The sequence below is a fragment of the Hirundo rustica genome, chromosome 19 (genome assembly GCF_015227805.2).
Source record: "Hirundo rustica isolate bHirRus1 chromosome 19, bHirRus1.pri.v3, whole genome shotgun sequence".
NCBI classification, from domain to species: Eukaryota; Metazoa; Chordata; class Aves; order Passeriformes; family Hirundinidae; genus Hirundo; species Hirundo rustica.
In genome coordinates, this window is record NC_053468.1 from 7745849 (window position 1) to 7759266 (window position 13418).

The 13418-nt window shown below is 57.4% G+C and overlaps 1 long non-coding RNA gene across 1 annotated transcript; it reads left to right on the forward strand.

The window, feature by feature from the left end:
• The first annotated feature begins 11745 nt into the window (after positions 1-11745).
• Positions 11746-12618, forward strand: LOC120761171 (uncharacterized). The gene is made up of 3 exons (XR_005703572.2): positions 11746-11803; positions 11974-12061; positions 12466-12618. It is a non-coding gene; the product is annotated as an uncharacterized LOC120761171 (long non-coding RNA).
• The last annotated feature ends 800 nt before the right edge of the window (positions 12619-13418 follow it).

The following is a 13418-nucleotide window of genomic DNA, read 5'->3' on the forward strand; positions in this document are numbered from 1 at the left end:
AGGACATGTCTCTCTCCCAGGATCTCCGTGTGGAGATTGACAGGATAAAGGCAGCACAGACCCGCATGGCGCAGAAGGTTAAGGAGTTGGCTGCCTTGGTGAGCTACAGGGACATGTCACTTTTAGGCTCTCATGGGGAATTTCAGTGAGGCTCTGTGAGCCCAGGGTTTGGAGTGAGGGGCTGGGGGAAGGATGGGGGGCCCTGGGTCTGCCCATGCAGCTGAAGGCCCCCACGCTGGGACAACATGATGTCTGTGCCCTGACTCTACCGTCACTGACCTTCCCAGATGAAAAAGCTGGAGGAGGACATTAAAAAGCTGAGAGAGGATACAGCCAGTTGGAAGGAAGAGACCAGCAAGGAGATGTCTCAGCAAATTGAGTAAGAGGACACAAGTGGGTTTCATAGCCTGGGGGGCTGCAAGGGCACCTGGGGGTCTGGGAGCATCCTGGTTTGCAGGCACAGGACAGTGCCCGAGCAGCCCTGCAGGGGTAACCCTGCCCTTGCTCCCATCTCGCTGGCCAGGGCTGTGCTGCAGGAGACAAAGAGTGAGCTGCAGAAGATGGAGGAGCAGCAGGAGATGAGGAATACCATGCTGGAGCAGCTGGTGACTGAGACAGCCAACAAGCTGAATGAGCAGGTGAGGTCCTGGGGAAGCACTTCCACCACCCACGGGCTTGGTGCAGGAGTCCTGGGGGTGTTCCCAGCCATATTCTATGACTGGCTGTGGCCACTGAGGCTAACAGCATGCAGCACTTCATCCCATCTCTGAGCCAATTCCCTCTGGCCTTCCTACAGCTGGGTGAGATAGGGGAGATATCGGGGAGCAAGGAGGAAGAGCAGGAGGACGAGCAGGAGAAGGCAAAGGCAGAGTGCCTCAAATGCACCTTCGACATCAACGAGCTTTTGGGGGATCTCCTCCAGCGCTGCGAGAAACTCCAGGAGCAGGTGGAATCCCTGGAGTCACGGCATATGGCCATGGGCAAGCTCAAGAGGATAATGAGGAATTGGGGCCAGGTAAGCAGCTGGCAGCATGGGGGGTGGAGGACATCCCCCAGCTGGATGTGCTGCAATGAGAGGCCCAAACTGCCCAAACCGGCCTGCACCAGTCAGCGGCATGGACAGAAATGAAAGCCTTGTTGCAAATGTCCTGTTGTCACTGAGAGCTCGTGGCCACTGGCTGAGTAATGCTGGTCTGCCCCTGTGCAGCAGCCAGACACCCTCCTGCTCAGGGTGACATTTTTCCGTCCCTGGAGCAGGACCAGGAGCGGTTGCACCACGTGGAGGCCACGGTTGTACAGATACAAGGCGACTGTGAGAAGCTCAGCTTTGCCTCAGGGAGGCTCCAGAAAGACTCTCAACAAAAGCAGAAAGCAATCGAGGTGTGTGGCTGAAACTCCTGTGGTGTCAGAGCTCTCTTCATGACTCCAGGCAGGGATCACAAAGAATCTGTCTCCATGCAGAGACAGAATGGGGTCTGTTCCAAATGCCTTTCCTCAAGGGTTTTTTGGGGATGGGAAGCAGGATGTGCTCTCCTGGCCAGGAGGCAGCTCCAACCCTGCTGCGGTGTCATGGGTTCCTTTTTGTGCTGAAAGATGCTGTTCCAGTCTCTGGAGAAGCTGCAGAAGGAGAAAGCAGATGAGCAGGACATGCTGGCAGCGATGGACCTGGTACAGTCTTGGGGGAGCTCTGTGCCAGCCATGGGGTTCCCGGGCAGGGTGACAAATGCCCTTTGTCCCTTGGGGGCTGGGTGGCAGGACTGGCCTGGGGAAGGGAGGATTTCCTGAGCGTGAGGGCTCCCTCACCCTTCAGAAGATGGGACCCAGCTCACCGGGGTGATGGGACAAACAGGGCCACAGCACCCAAAAGGGGCATGATGGCCTGGAGGAAGCACTTCTCCCTCTGCCCTCACACGGGCTGGCCCTGCCTGTCCTTCCTCATCCCTCTCCCCACCGCTCTCCTGCTGTTCCCCTCTGCTAGAAAGCAGACAGAGCTGCCTTGGGCAGCAAAGTCAATTGCAGCCAGTTTGAAGCGAACATGGAGCGGATCGATGAGAGGATGCAGGACTTGCAGAGTCAGATTTCAGACCAGGAGCAGCACTGGAACACGGTGCAGCAGCAGTTCAGTGATGCAATGGAAGAGAAGGTGAGGGGTACCTCATCCTCCACCAGGAGAAACTGGCACCTTGGGGACTTGACAGCCTGAGGCAGCGTCCCTCTGAGGATCCCCCTCCAGGCTTTCCCTGGAGACCTCCATGTCACATCCCGGGGCAGCTGGCTGAGGCTGTGCTCCTGTTCTCAGCTGAGTCGCAAGGACCTGAAGGCATTCCAAAATCTGGTGGAGGAGATGTGGAAGGGAATTGAGGAGTTCAAGAATGAGACAAAGGAGTGTGAGAGTGCTGCTGGGACTAAGAAGTGAGTGTGATGGAGATGCTGATGGCTTTGGGGACAGCAATGGCCCCATTCCCTTCAGCTGTCCCACCCACTGCCCATGTGGGACCAATTTAGCTGCTAAATGAACCCCAGGGATGCTGATGAAGCAGCTGCACCTTCTCCTTCCACCAGCAGCAGGTTCCACACTGGAAAGGAGGCATGAGGAGGGGGCACCTGCAGGATGCAGCTCTCCCAAAGCAAAATGGGAGTGTGGGTGCAATGGCTCCCAGAAGCCAGGGAGGGAGATGGCAACTGCTCCTGCTGGGCAGCGTGTGACACACAGTGTCCCAGAGCTGGGCCGTGCCCTGCCCTCCTGGCCAGGCACAGGGAGACTTTGGTGCCAGACAGGGGCTGAAAGCGGTGCAAGGGCTGCTTGGGATGGTGACGTGGGCGCCTGTGCCCTTCCCCTGGCATCAGCCAGCGGATTGGGGATGGGGACAAACAGGCTCCACAGCCCAGGGCTCCACAGCCCAGCATCACCTGCAAACACCGTGACTCTGTGCAGGGACGTGCCCGGCACGTGGCTGTGCCAGCCAGCTGCTGCCTGTGTGCGGGCAGGGCTGTGGCCCCAGGAGCTCACCCAGCCCTCTGCTCTCACCCTCCTCAGGCAGCTGCCGGTCCCTTTCACCTGCCTGTCCTGTGACCGCATGCTCACCATGCACGTTCCTGGCCAGTGAGTAGCACAGTGCACTGGGGGCACTGGGGCTGTGACGGGGGCAGATGGGGCCAGCACTGACCCTCTGTGCTGGCCACAGGGCTGAGAGGGGCTGCTTGGCAGCCTCTGATGTGGGGAGCCCCTCTGCAGCCCTGCCCATCAGCAGGGGACATGGGGACTCATCCCAAGGGCTGCAGGCAGCGGGATGCCATGGGCTACAATCCTATGGCTTTGGGGCTGCTGCCTCAAACAGGAACGGCTTGTTTGTCCCCTGTCACACACCTGTCACTCCTGCCCTCCCCAGGTACCCCGAGACACTCCCCTATTTGCAGCCGCTGCCCCCCAGCAAGGAGCCAGCGCACAGCCAAAGGTAGGGGCTTGGAGGACACATCCCTGGCTCCTGGGCTGCAGGGCGGCCTCGCCACAGCAGGGAGGGCTCTTCCCTGTGTGGGATGGGCTTGGGTCTCCTGCAGCAGGAGGACAGGAGCTGGCAGGGACCTGTCCCTGCAGGCAGCACCACCAGCCCCCTCCCTGGCACAGCAGGGTGAAGCCAGAGATGCCACAGGGCTGGGCTCTGATGATCCTCTGCCCCATCCCACAGGAAACCGGTCCACGGCAGTGTCTCCCGTGTGTCACAGAACTCTGGTGACCATCAGAGCAGCAGTTTCACTCTGCCACCCATTCAGGGTTCTGCCGGAACCAGGATAGTTCCTCTCCCCAGCAAGGCAGGGATGCTGAAGGTAGGGACATGGCACCTGTTGTGGGGGCTGGCAGGTTTTTCTGAGTATCCAGGGTGAATGTGTACCTTCAGTTTCCCCAGGGAGAGCTGCTTTGGGAGGGTTGCAGGGGATGCTGAATTGGGCCCCACCTTGCAGCCAGCTGCTCTCTCCTTCCCAGCCCAGAGGGACCCAGCTGCTGAACAGTAGTGGACACATCTCGAGGCGCCGTAATGACCAGCTTCTTCCGGTGATGAGGACAAAGGATGAGCCAGGTGTGGCCCTGTCAGGGCATGGGGATCAGGGGACAGAAGAGACTAGTTGTCTGATGGGTATCCATCTGATTCCTGGGGGTTTCTGGCCAAGCAGGTGACCCTCCTGCTGCCCCACACTGGGTTGGCAGAGCTGCCCCAGATGGGGGCTGCCCTGGGAAGTGGGGGCTCACTCTTGCCTCTCACCCCCAGGCCCTGGCCTCACAGGATCACCTGCCAGGCACAGCCCCCCAGCACGTCTCCAGAACACCGGGACTCATCCATCCACTCCAGCCCCATGAGACTTGGACAGCCCACAAGCAGCTGGACAGGACTGGGAACCTCGTGCTTTACCAGGGACGTCATCTCAGCAGAGAGAAAAGTCTGTGACAATGGATGTCAGAGAAATAACTTCTTCATTTGATTAAGTTATTAAATAAACCTTCAAAAATACAGGCAGAGAATTTTCCCACTGTCACTGAAAACATCAGGATAAATCAAACTATCTTACCCTATTTTAGTAGTAGGAATCAGGCATTACTTTATTCCCAGCACCGGGGTGCATGGGAATAGCTCCATTCAGCATGCACACCCACTTCCTAAACTTTTCATGTATTTTTAACAAGGAAATTCATGCTCATTGCCTATAAATGACATCATTCTCTTCATTAATTAATATTCTATCTTGCATTTGTTATTGATTTCTCAGTTCTCATGCTGTTGCCAGATGAAGAATTGCTTGCTCCTGGCGAGCTAAGCCTATGCTCATTTTGCCAAGTCATTGGTCTATGGAACCACACCATCAAAAGTAGGAGAAACATTTACCAAGGAAGGGAGCAAAACTGCAGTCCATTGATCTAAGGTTTTGCAAATTAAATAACTAGGCCAGCTGTACCAGCTTTTCTCCTCATATCACTTTGGCTGATAACTGAACACTTTCTAGTAGTTGTCTGATAATGTCTCGTCTTTGACAGGAGATGTTTGTGCTGAAAGGAGCCCTCCTTTGTTCCAGGGAGTTTCATGGGCATGTACTGCTCTGACTGCATATTTAGAATTAGCCCATATGTTCCCCTTCTTCCCCTGAGACAATTCCAGGCTGCCACAGAGTGAGGAGCTCAGCCCTGTGCACAGGTGCTGAGGCAAGGGGATGGGCCCTTGATTGGGCCCTACTGCACACCCAAATTCCTGCTTTCCTTTGCTCACAAAATTGCTTCCATCTGTGAACAATTCCCTGTCTGGATCTTCTAGCAGAGTATCTTCTCTACTGGAGTAAAGCTGCTCCATAATTAGAAGACAATCATGTTGTGAGGCTTCTTGACTTTCTGGTACAGACTCCAGGAACACAGCTGGCTGCAAGGAAAAGTGGCCGTTTTCAGTTCCACATTATCCTGATCCAACAAGACAACTTGATACTTAAGCATTCGACTGGGGGCTAACCAGTCCTAGAACAGAGAGGACCATGGGTGGAACATAAATTCTGGCCCATGGTCCATTCTGGACTTCCTGTATTAAAAGGACGGTTGCTGCTAAGTTAAGGACATCCCTTAACTTACATAGTCCAGTTGTTCGGAAAATTTACCAAAACTGAAAGTCTTGCTGATTTTCCCAATCAAACTCTAATAATGACAAGCTGCAAAAAGAAATTTAGCTACCTGCTGGGTAAGAGTTGAACTTAACACTGCTAAAGACTATTTAAAAAATTAATTAGATGTTATAAAATTGCAAGCCCCCTTAAGCTGAACATTGCTGCTGTAGAGCTTTGAAGCAGGAAGGACTAGGGGTGAACAGAGCGTGTGTTGGAAAGGGACAGGTGAGGGGAGGACAGCGGGTGTTGAAGGGAAGAATTTTGTTTGTCTTCCCCCCACAGTCTTGGGGACATTGGCAGGAGAAATCATTTAATTGTCTTCTCTATGGACTCTCAAGCTGACAGAAAACCCAGCTTGGAGGAAATTGTACAAAGGCTTCACCCATGTAGACTCTTTGCCCTGAACTCCAGAGGAGAAAGGAGTCTATGCCTCAACCACCCTACAGCTCAGCCAGGTGCTCACAGGGGCCCTCCTGCACTCGGGCATGAGGAACAGCCCCCCACTGCTTCCCCGGCAAAGGCTGATCCCAGTGCGTGCTCCAAGCCAGCCTCGGGTTTGCAGCAGCACAGGAACTGCCTTACATGTAAATGCACATCTTAAACTGATTCAAAGAACAACTGTGAGGCTGTACTCTCCTGGGAGACCTGTGAGCACTTTTCAGTAAATTAAAGGACTACAAAACGGGCTGGAGGTGGACTTTGCACAAGGGCCTGGCACGGAATGGCTTCACACTGAGAGAGGGGAGAGATGGGTGGGATATTGGGAAGAAAGTGTTCCCTGTGAGGGCAGTGAGGCCCTGGCACAGTCTGCCCAGAGAAGCTGTGTCTGCCCCATTCCTGGCAGTGCCCATGACCAGGTCAGATGGGGCTTGGAAGAACCTGGTCTAGCAGAAAATGTTCCTTTACCTGTCCTTGACAGGGGCTGGAACAAGATGATCCTTTAGGTCCCTTTCAGCCATTTCATGGCCCCATTAATCCATGGGCCTGGGACCCACTGGCTCCCAGGAATGCAGTGGGGTGTGTTGCCTGGCAACGGGGGTTGTGATGAAGAGGAGCCTGAGCAGCGCAGGATCCAGTCCTGCAAGGGATGAGGGAGGAGGAAGGAGCCTGCTGGCTGCTCATCCTTTTTATCATTGCTTTTGTTCATCGCTTCTATCACTGCTTTTGTTCATCCCTTTTATCATCCCTTTTGTTCATCCCTGACTGACCCAGCTGGGCAAGAAGGCTGTGACCAGCCAGGGACAGAGCGTGTGCAGACATGGCAACATCCCTGGACTCACTCAGCCTCTCCCAGCTCCTGGATGTCTCCATTGGGATGCCCCGCTATGGGGCTGTCCATTTTGCAGCCATGCGAAAGCTGCTGCAGGCCGTGCTGGAGCACCTGGACGTGCAGTACCTGAGCAGCGAGGAGCCGTGGCCGGGACACCTGAGCGGCCCCTCTCTCGCTGACTTGGCCACTGACATGGAACAGATGAAGAAGGAGATGGAACTCTATAAGAAGGTAGAGGCTGTTCCCAGCCCCGTGGGCACTCCCCCACCAGACAGCCCCTCCCTGCTCCCTCAGACAGCAGTGCTTGGCACTGCCCTCACTGCCCAGGTAGAGGCTGAGCCGCTGGCAGCGGCTCTTTGCTGTCTGGATGGGCTTCAGCGCTCTGGCACTGAGCCGGGCTGGGGCGGGCGGCACCGGGACCTGCTGACCCGGCTGTGCCAGGGGCTGCCCGTGCCACGGTGGGGCTCCTTGGGCTGATGCTGCCCTGGACATCACCTCTGATATCCCTGTTTCTTGGACTGTTTCACAGATTCTTAATAAGGAGATTGGTGGGATAAAGGCAGAAATTTCCCACATGTCAGAGGACATGAAGAAGTTCCAGGAGGAACAGGTCTGTGCAGACCACTGTGATTCTGAATGTCCTATTCCCCACACACACTCTCCAGAGACTTGTGTCCAACAACATTTTCTCCTAGACCTCAGCTCTTTCCAAGCAACTCCAGGAGATTGAAAAGTTAAAGAGTGCCCACCGTCATCTGGCAGAGAACATGAAGAAGATCCAGGAGTCACGGGATGAGGTGAACAGCTGCAGGGAGCAAGCCGTGGGTCTGAGACAGCAGCCAGCACCCTCGGCTGTGCCAGCTGGAGGCTCAGCACCCTCCTCCCTGCCAGATGCATGGACAGTGCTGCCTGCAGGGCCCTGTCAGCCTGGCTGAGCCCAGCCCTCAGCTGTGCCCCAGTGCCCTGCAAACCACAGCAGGGTCAAGGCTTTGCAGGTCCTCGTTGACCCTCCCAGAGTCTCACTGCCACCACTCCTCTCTCCTAGGACATGAATCTCATGCAGGATCTCCGTGAGGAGATTGAAAGGCTTAAGACAGCACACAACCAAATGGAAGCAGACATAAAGAAGATAAAAGACGCCCTTGCCTTAGTGAGCTGGTGGTGCGAGTGGGTGGTGACATCTTTGGGATCCCATGGGGAATTTCAATGTGACTCAAAGAGCAATGGTTTGGGGTCAGGGGCTCAGGACTGGGTGGGGGGCCCTGGGTCTGCCCATGCAGCTGAAGGCCCCCACGCTGGGACAACATGATGTCTGTGCCCTGACTCTACCGTCACTGACCTTCCCAGATGAAAAAGATGGAGGAGGACATTAAAAAACTGAGGGAGGATGCAACCAAGTGGAAAGAAGAGAGCAGGAAGGAGATGTCTCAGCAAATTGAGTAAGAGGACACAAGTGGGTTTCATAGCCTGGGGGGCTGCAAGGGCACCTGGGGGTCTGGGAGCATCCTGGTTTGCAGGCACAGGACAGTGCCCGAGCAGCCCTGCAGGGGTAACCCTGCCCTTGCTCCCATCTCGCTGGCCAGGGCTGTGCTGCAGAGGACAAAGAGTGAGCTGCAGAAGATGGAGGAGCAGTATAAAAAGATGCATGGCATCCTGGAGGAGTTGATATATGAGACAGCCAACCAGCTGAACGAGCAGGTGAGATTCTGTGGGAGCATTCTGTGGCACCACCTCCTGGACTGATCCTCTTGGAGGTCCACAACACATCCTCATTCTGTGCTGTGCTTTGCTGTAATGTGGAGGGGACCCAAACTGCTCCAGATTGGCCTGGATCAGCCAGCAGCATGGACAGAAATTAAAGTCTTGATGCAAACATCCTGTAGACATTAAGAGCTCATGGCCACTTGGCTGAGTAATGCGGGTCTGCCCCTGTGGCGCAGACAGACCCCTTTGGTCAGCACCTTATGTTCTTCCACCCCTGGAACAGGACCAGGAGCTGAGCCAGCACATGGAAGCCAAGTTTTTGCAGATTCAAAAGGACTATGAGAAACTCAACTTTGCCTCAAAGAGCCTCCAGAAGGACTCTCAGCAAAAGCAGAAAGTAATCGAGGTGTGAATCTGAAACCCCTTTGGAGTAAGAGCATACCCCTGGAAGAATCCAGGCAGGGGAACAGAAGGAATCTGCCTCCCTGTTGGCCTGCTCACAGCACTGTGCTGATTCCAAGTTCCTTTCTATGAGATTTTATGGGTAGGGGGACTGGGGTCTGCCCCAGGAGGCAGCTTCAACCCTGCTGTGGTGTCATGGGTTCCTTTTTGTGCTGAAAGATGCTGTTCCAGTCTCTGGAGAAGCTGCAGAAGGAGAAAGCAGATGAGCAGGACATGCTGGCAGCGATGGACCTGGTACAGTCTTGGGGGAGCTCTGTGCCAGCCATGGGGTTCCCGGGCAGGGTGACAAATGCCCTTTGTCCCTTGGGGGCTGGGTGGCAGGACTGGCCTGGGGGAGGGAGGATTTCCTGAGCGTGAGGCCTCCCTCACCCTTCAGAAGATGGGACCCAGCTCACCGGGGTGATGGGATAAACAGGGCCACAGCACCCAAAAGGGGCATGATGGCCTGGAGGAAGCACTTCTCCCTCTGCCCTCACACGGGCTGGCCCTGCCTGTCCTTCCTCATCCCTCTCCCCACCGCTCTCCTGCTGTTCCCCTCTGCTAGAAAGCAGACAGAGCTGCCTTGGGCAGCAAAGTCGATTGCAGCCAGTTTGAGGATAGCATGGAGCAAGTGGATGAGAGGATGCAGGAGTTGCAGAGTCAGATTTCAGACCTGAAGCAACACTGGAACACGGTGCAGCAGCAGTTCAGTGATGCAATGGAAGAGAAGGTGAGGGGTACCTCATCCTCCACCAGGAGAAACTGGCACCTTGGGGACTTGACAGCCTGAGGCAGCATCCCTCTGAGGATCCCCCTCCAGGCTTTCCCTGGAGACCTCCATGTCACATCCTGGGGCAGCTGGCTGAGGCTGTGCTCCTGTTCTCAGCTGGATCGCCAGGAGCTGAAGGCTTTCCGTAGGCGCCTGGATGACTCCTGGATCAGAAATATTGAGAATCTTGAGAAGAGGCTGCTGGGTGACACTGGTGCTGGGATTAAGAAGTGAGTGTTATGGAGATGCTGATGGCTTTGGGGACAGCGATGGCCCCATTCCTCCAGCTGTCCCACCCACTGCCCATGTGGGACCAATTTAGCTGCTAAATGAACCCCAGGGATGCTGATGAAGCAGCTGCACCTTCTCCTTCCACCAGCAGCAGGTTCCACACTGGAAAGGAGGCATGAGGAGGGGGCACCTGCAGGATGCAGCTCTCCCAAAGCAAAATGGGAGTGTGGGTGCAATGGCTCCCAGAAGCCAGGGAGGGAGATGGCAACTGCTCCTGCTGGGCAGCGTGTGACACGCAGTGTCCCAGAGCTGGGCCGTGCCCTGCCCTCCTGGCCAGGCACAGGGCGACTTTGGTGCCAGACAGGGGCTGAAAGCGGTGCAAGGGCTGCTTGGGATGGGGACGTGGGCGCCTGTGCCCTTCCCCTGGCATCAGCCAGCGGATTGGGGATGGGGACAAACAGGCTCCACAGCCCAGGGCTCCACAGCCCAGGGCTCCACAGCCCAGCATCACCTGCAAACACCGTGACTCTGTGCAGGGACGTGCCCGGCACGTGGCTGTGCCAGCCAGCTGCTGCCTGTGTGCGGGCAGGGCTGTGGCCCCAGGAGCTCACCCAGCCCTCTGCTCTCACCCTCCTCAGGCAGCTGCCGGTCCCTTTCACCTGCCTGTCCTGTGACCGCATGCTCACCATGCACGTTCCTGGCCAGTGAGTAGCACAGTGCACTGGGGGCACTGGGGCTGTGACGGGGGCAGATGGGGCCAGCACTGACCCTCTGTGCTGGCCACAGGGCTGAGAGGGGCTGCTTGGCAGCCTCTGATGTGGGGAGCCCCTCTGCAGCCCTGCCCATCAGCAGGGGACCTGGGGACTCATCCCAAGGGCTGCAGGCAGCGGGATGCCACGGGCTACAATCCTATGGCTTTGGGGCTGCTGCCTCAAACAGGAACGGCTTGTTTGTCCCCTGTCACACACCTGTCACTCCTGCCCTCCCCAGGTACCCCGAGACACTCCCCTATTTGCAGCCGCTGCCCCCCAGCAAGGAGCCAGCGCACAGCCAAAGGTAGGGGCTTGGAGGACACATCCCTGGCTCCTGGGCTGCAGCGCGGCCTCGCCAGGGCTCCTCCCTGGGCCAGGACAGAGGAGACTCCAGAGCAGAGGGCACCTGTGGAGGGCCAGTGCTTGCCCCAGGTCTGGGGGCTTTTGCAGCCCCTGCCTTGCACTGCCCTGTCTGGCCCACGTCTCTGTCCCAAGGTTGCTGACAGCACATCTGAAGAGCTGTGTCTGATTTCATTCTGAGCTCAGGCTTGGTGAGGACGTGTGGGCCTCCTGTGAAAGGAGCCCCCAAAACCAAGCCCTGCAGCTGGGACAGCTCAGCTCCTGCCCGCTGCAGTCCTGTGCACAGGGACCTGCCATGGCCATGGCCAGCACACCTGGCCCTGGGGAAAGAGCCAGCACATCCAGCCTGGTGGGATGGGCTTGGGTCTCCTGCAGCAGGAGGACAGGAGCTGGCAGGGACCTGTCCCTGCAGGCAGCACCACCAGCCCCCTCCCTGGCACTGCAGGGTGAAGCCAGAGATGCCACAGGGCTGGGCTCTGACGATCCTCTGCCCCATCCCACAGGAAACCGGTCCATGGCAGTGTCTCCCGTGTGTCGCAGAGCTCCGGGGACCACCAGAGCAGCTCCACGATGCCGCAGATCAACGCTTCACCACATACAAGTGCAGAGCTGCAGGCTCTCCTGACAGTCTCCATCAAGGTAGGGATGATGAAGTTGGGGACACAGAAGTGTGACTGAGGCTCGATGGCATTGCTGAGTATCCAGGGGGAATCTGTGCATTAAGTCCCCAGGCAGAGTTGGGTTGGGAGGATTATTGGGGGATGCTGAATTGGGCCCCACCTTGCAGCCGGCTGCTCTCTCTTCCTCAGTCCAGAGTGACCCAGCTGCTGGACAGCAGTGGACCAATCTCGAGGGGCCATGACGACCAGCATCCCGTGGTGACACAGGATGAGTCAGGTACGGCCCTGTCGTGGCATGGTGGTAAAGGAGGAGAGCAGATTGATTGTCTGCTGGGTACAGACTGGGGGATGAGTGGCGCTCTGTAGGCAGAGCTGGGCAATGTGGCACAGATATTTTGATTCTGGGGAAACAAGGAAGGAAGGAAGGGACAGAGGCAGAACCAAGCAGATCGAATGGCACATGCGGAAACTGAGTCTGGAGGTGGAGTAAGGTGTGGCAATGGCCATGGTTCTGTGTGGGACAAGAGTTTGAGTGCTGGTGGGTGGGGACAGCACTTAGTCCCTGGGGGGCTCTGGGTGGGCATGTGACACTCCTGCTGGCTCCATTCTGGCTGGGCAGACTTGCTCCAGCCAGGGGCTGTCCCTGGAAGGGGGGACTCACCCTGGCCTCTCAACCCGCAGGCCCTGCCGCCTCACGGGATCAGCAGCCAGGCACAGCCCCCCGACACATCTCCTGGGCACCAGTGCTTGTCCAGACACTGCAGCCCCGCCGGGCATCAACAGCCCCCACCCAGGACTCAGCGCCCAGTGCTCCATCTGCCACACCTTCTCAGAAGTGAGACAAGTCTGTGACAGCGGCCACCGCAAACACGACTTTAGAGTTGCATTAAGTTAATAAAAAACCTTTATATTACAGGCACAGCCTTGCCTCACCAGCCTCTCTCTCCCCCGCGCTCCCTGATGCTCCTTAAGCTCCTTCCCGGCTCCTGTTGCTCTGCCACCACGGGGAGCAGATCCCTGGGGCCAGGGCCCGGCCCTGAGGCTGCTGCTGCTCCCGGGGCGCCTGCAGGGCAGCTCTGAGGGGCCGGGGCCGCCTGTGGAAGCAGGGACAGCACCGCGGAGGCCGCGGCCCTGACGGGCTGGGAAGCCACGGGCACATCCCCATGGTGCCCGGCTGGAATGCCTGGCTGCTGCTGCCGCTCTCGCTGCCGGCTGCAATCCTGACGGGCGGCCCTGACGCCGGCTCGGGAGCCGCTTGCAGCCGTGCCCGAGGGCTGGCCCCGACCCCCAGCCCCCAAGGGCAGCTGTCCCTGTGCCTCTGCACCGCGAGATTCTTCCAAGCTCCAGGGTCAGCGTCCTCCTCCTCTTCCTCCCTGGAGGGGCGGCACCAGGGGCTGGCCCCGCGGGTTTGGTCCCTCGGGGCTGGCAGAGCCCCGTGCCCAGCGCTGCCTCTCCGCGCCGCCCTGCAGAGCTGCTTGGCAGCCAGGCAGCGCCGGCGTGGCCGCGGCCTGGGGCCGATCCTGCGTGTCCCAAGATGTATAAGCATTTATCAGCCAGGGGTATATGTATTCTCCTTTAGGTGGCCGGAGAGCCCTACACCTGCCTTGGGCCGCCTTTCGTCCTTATTGAGCTCT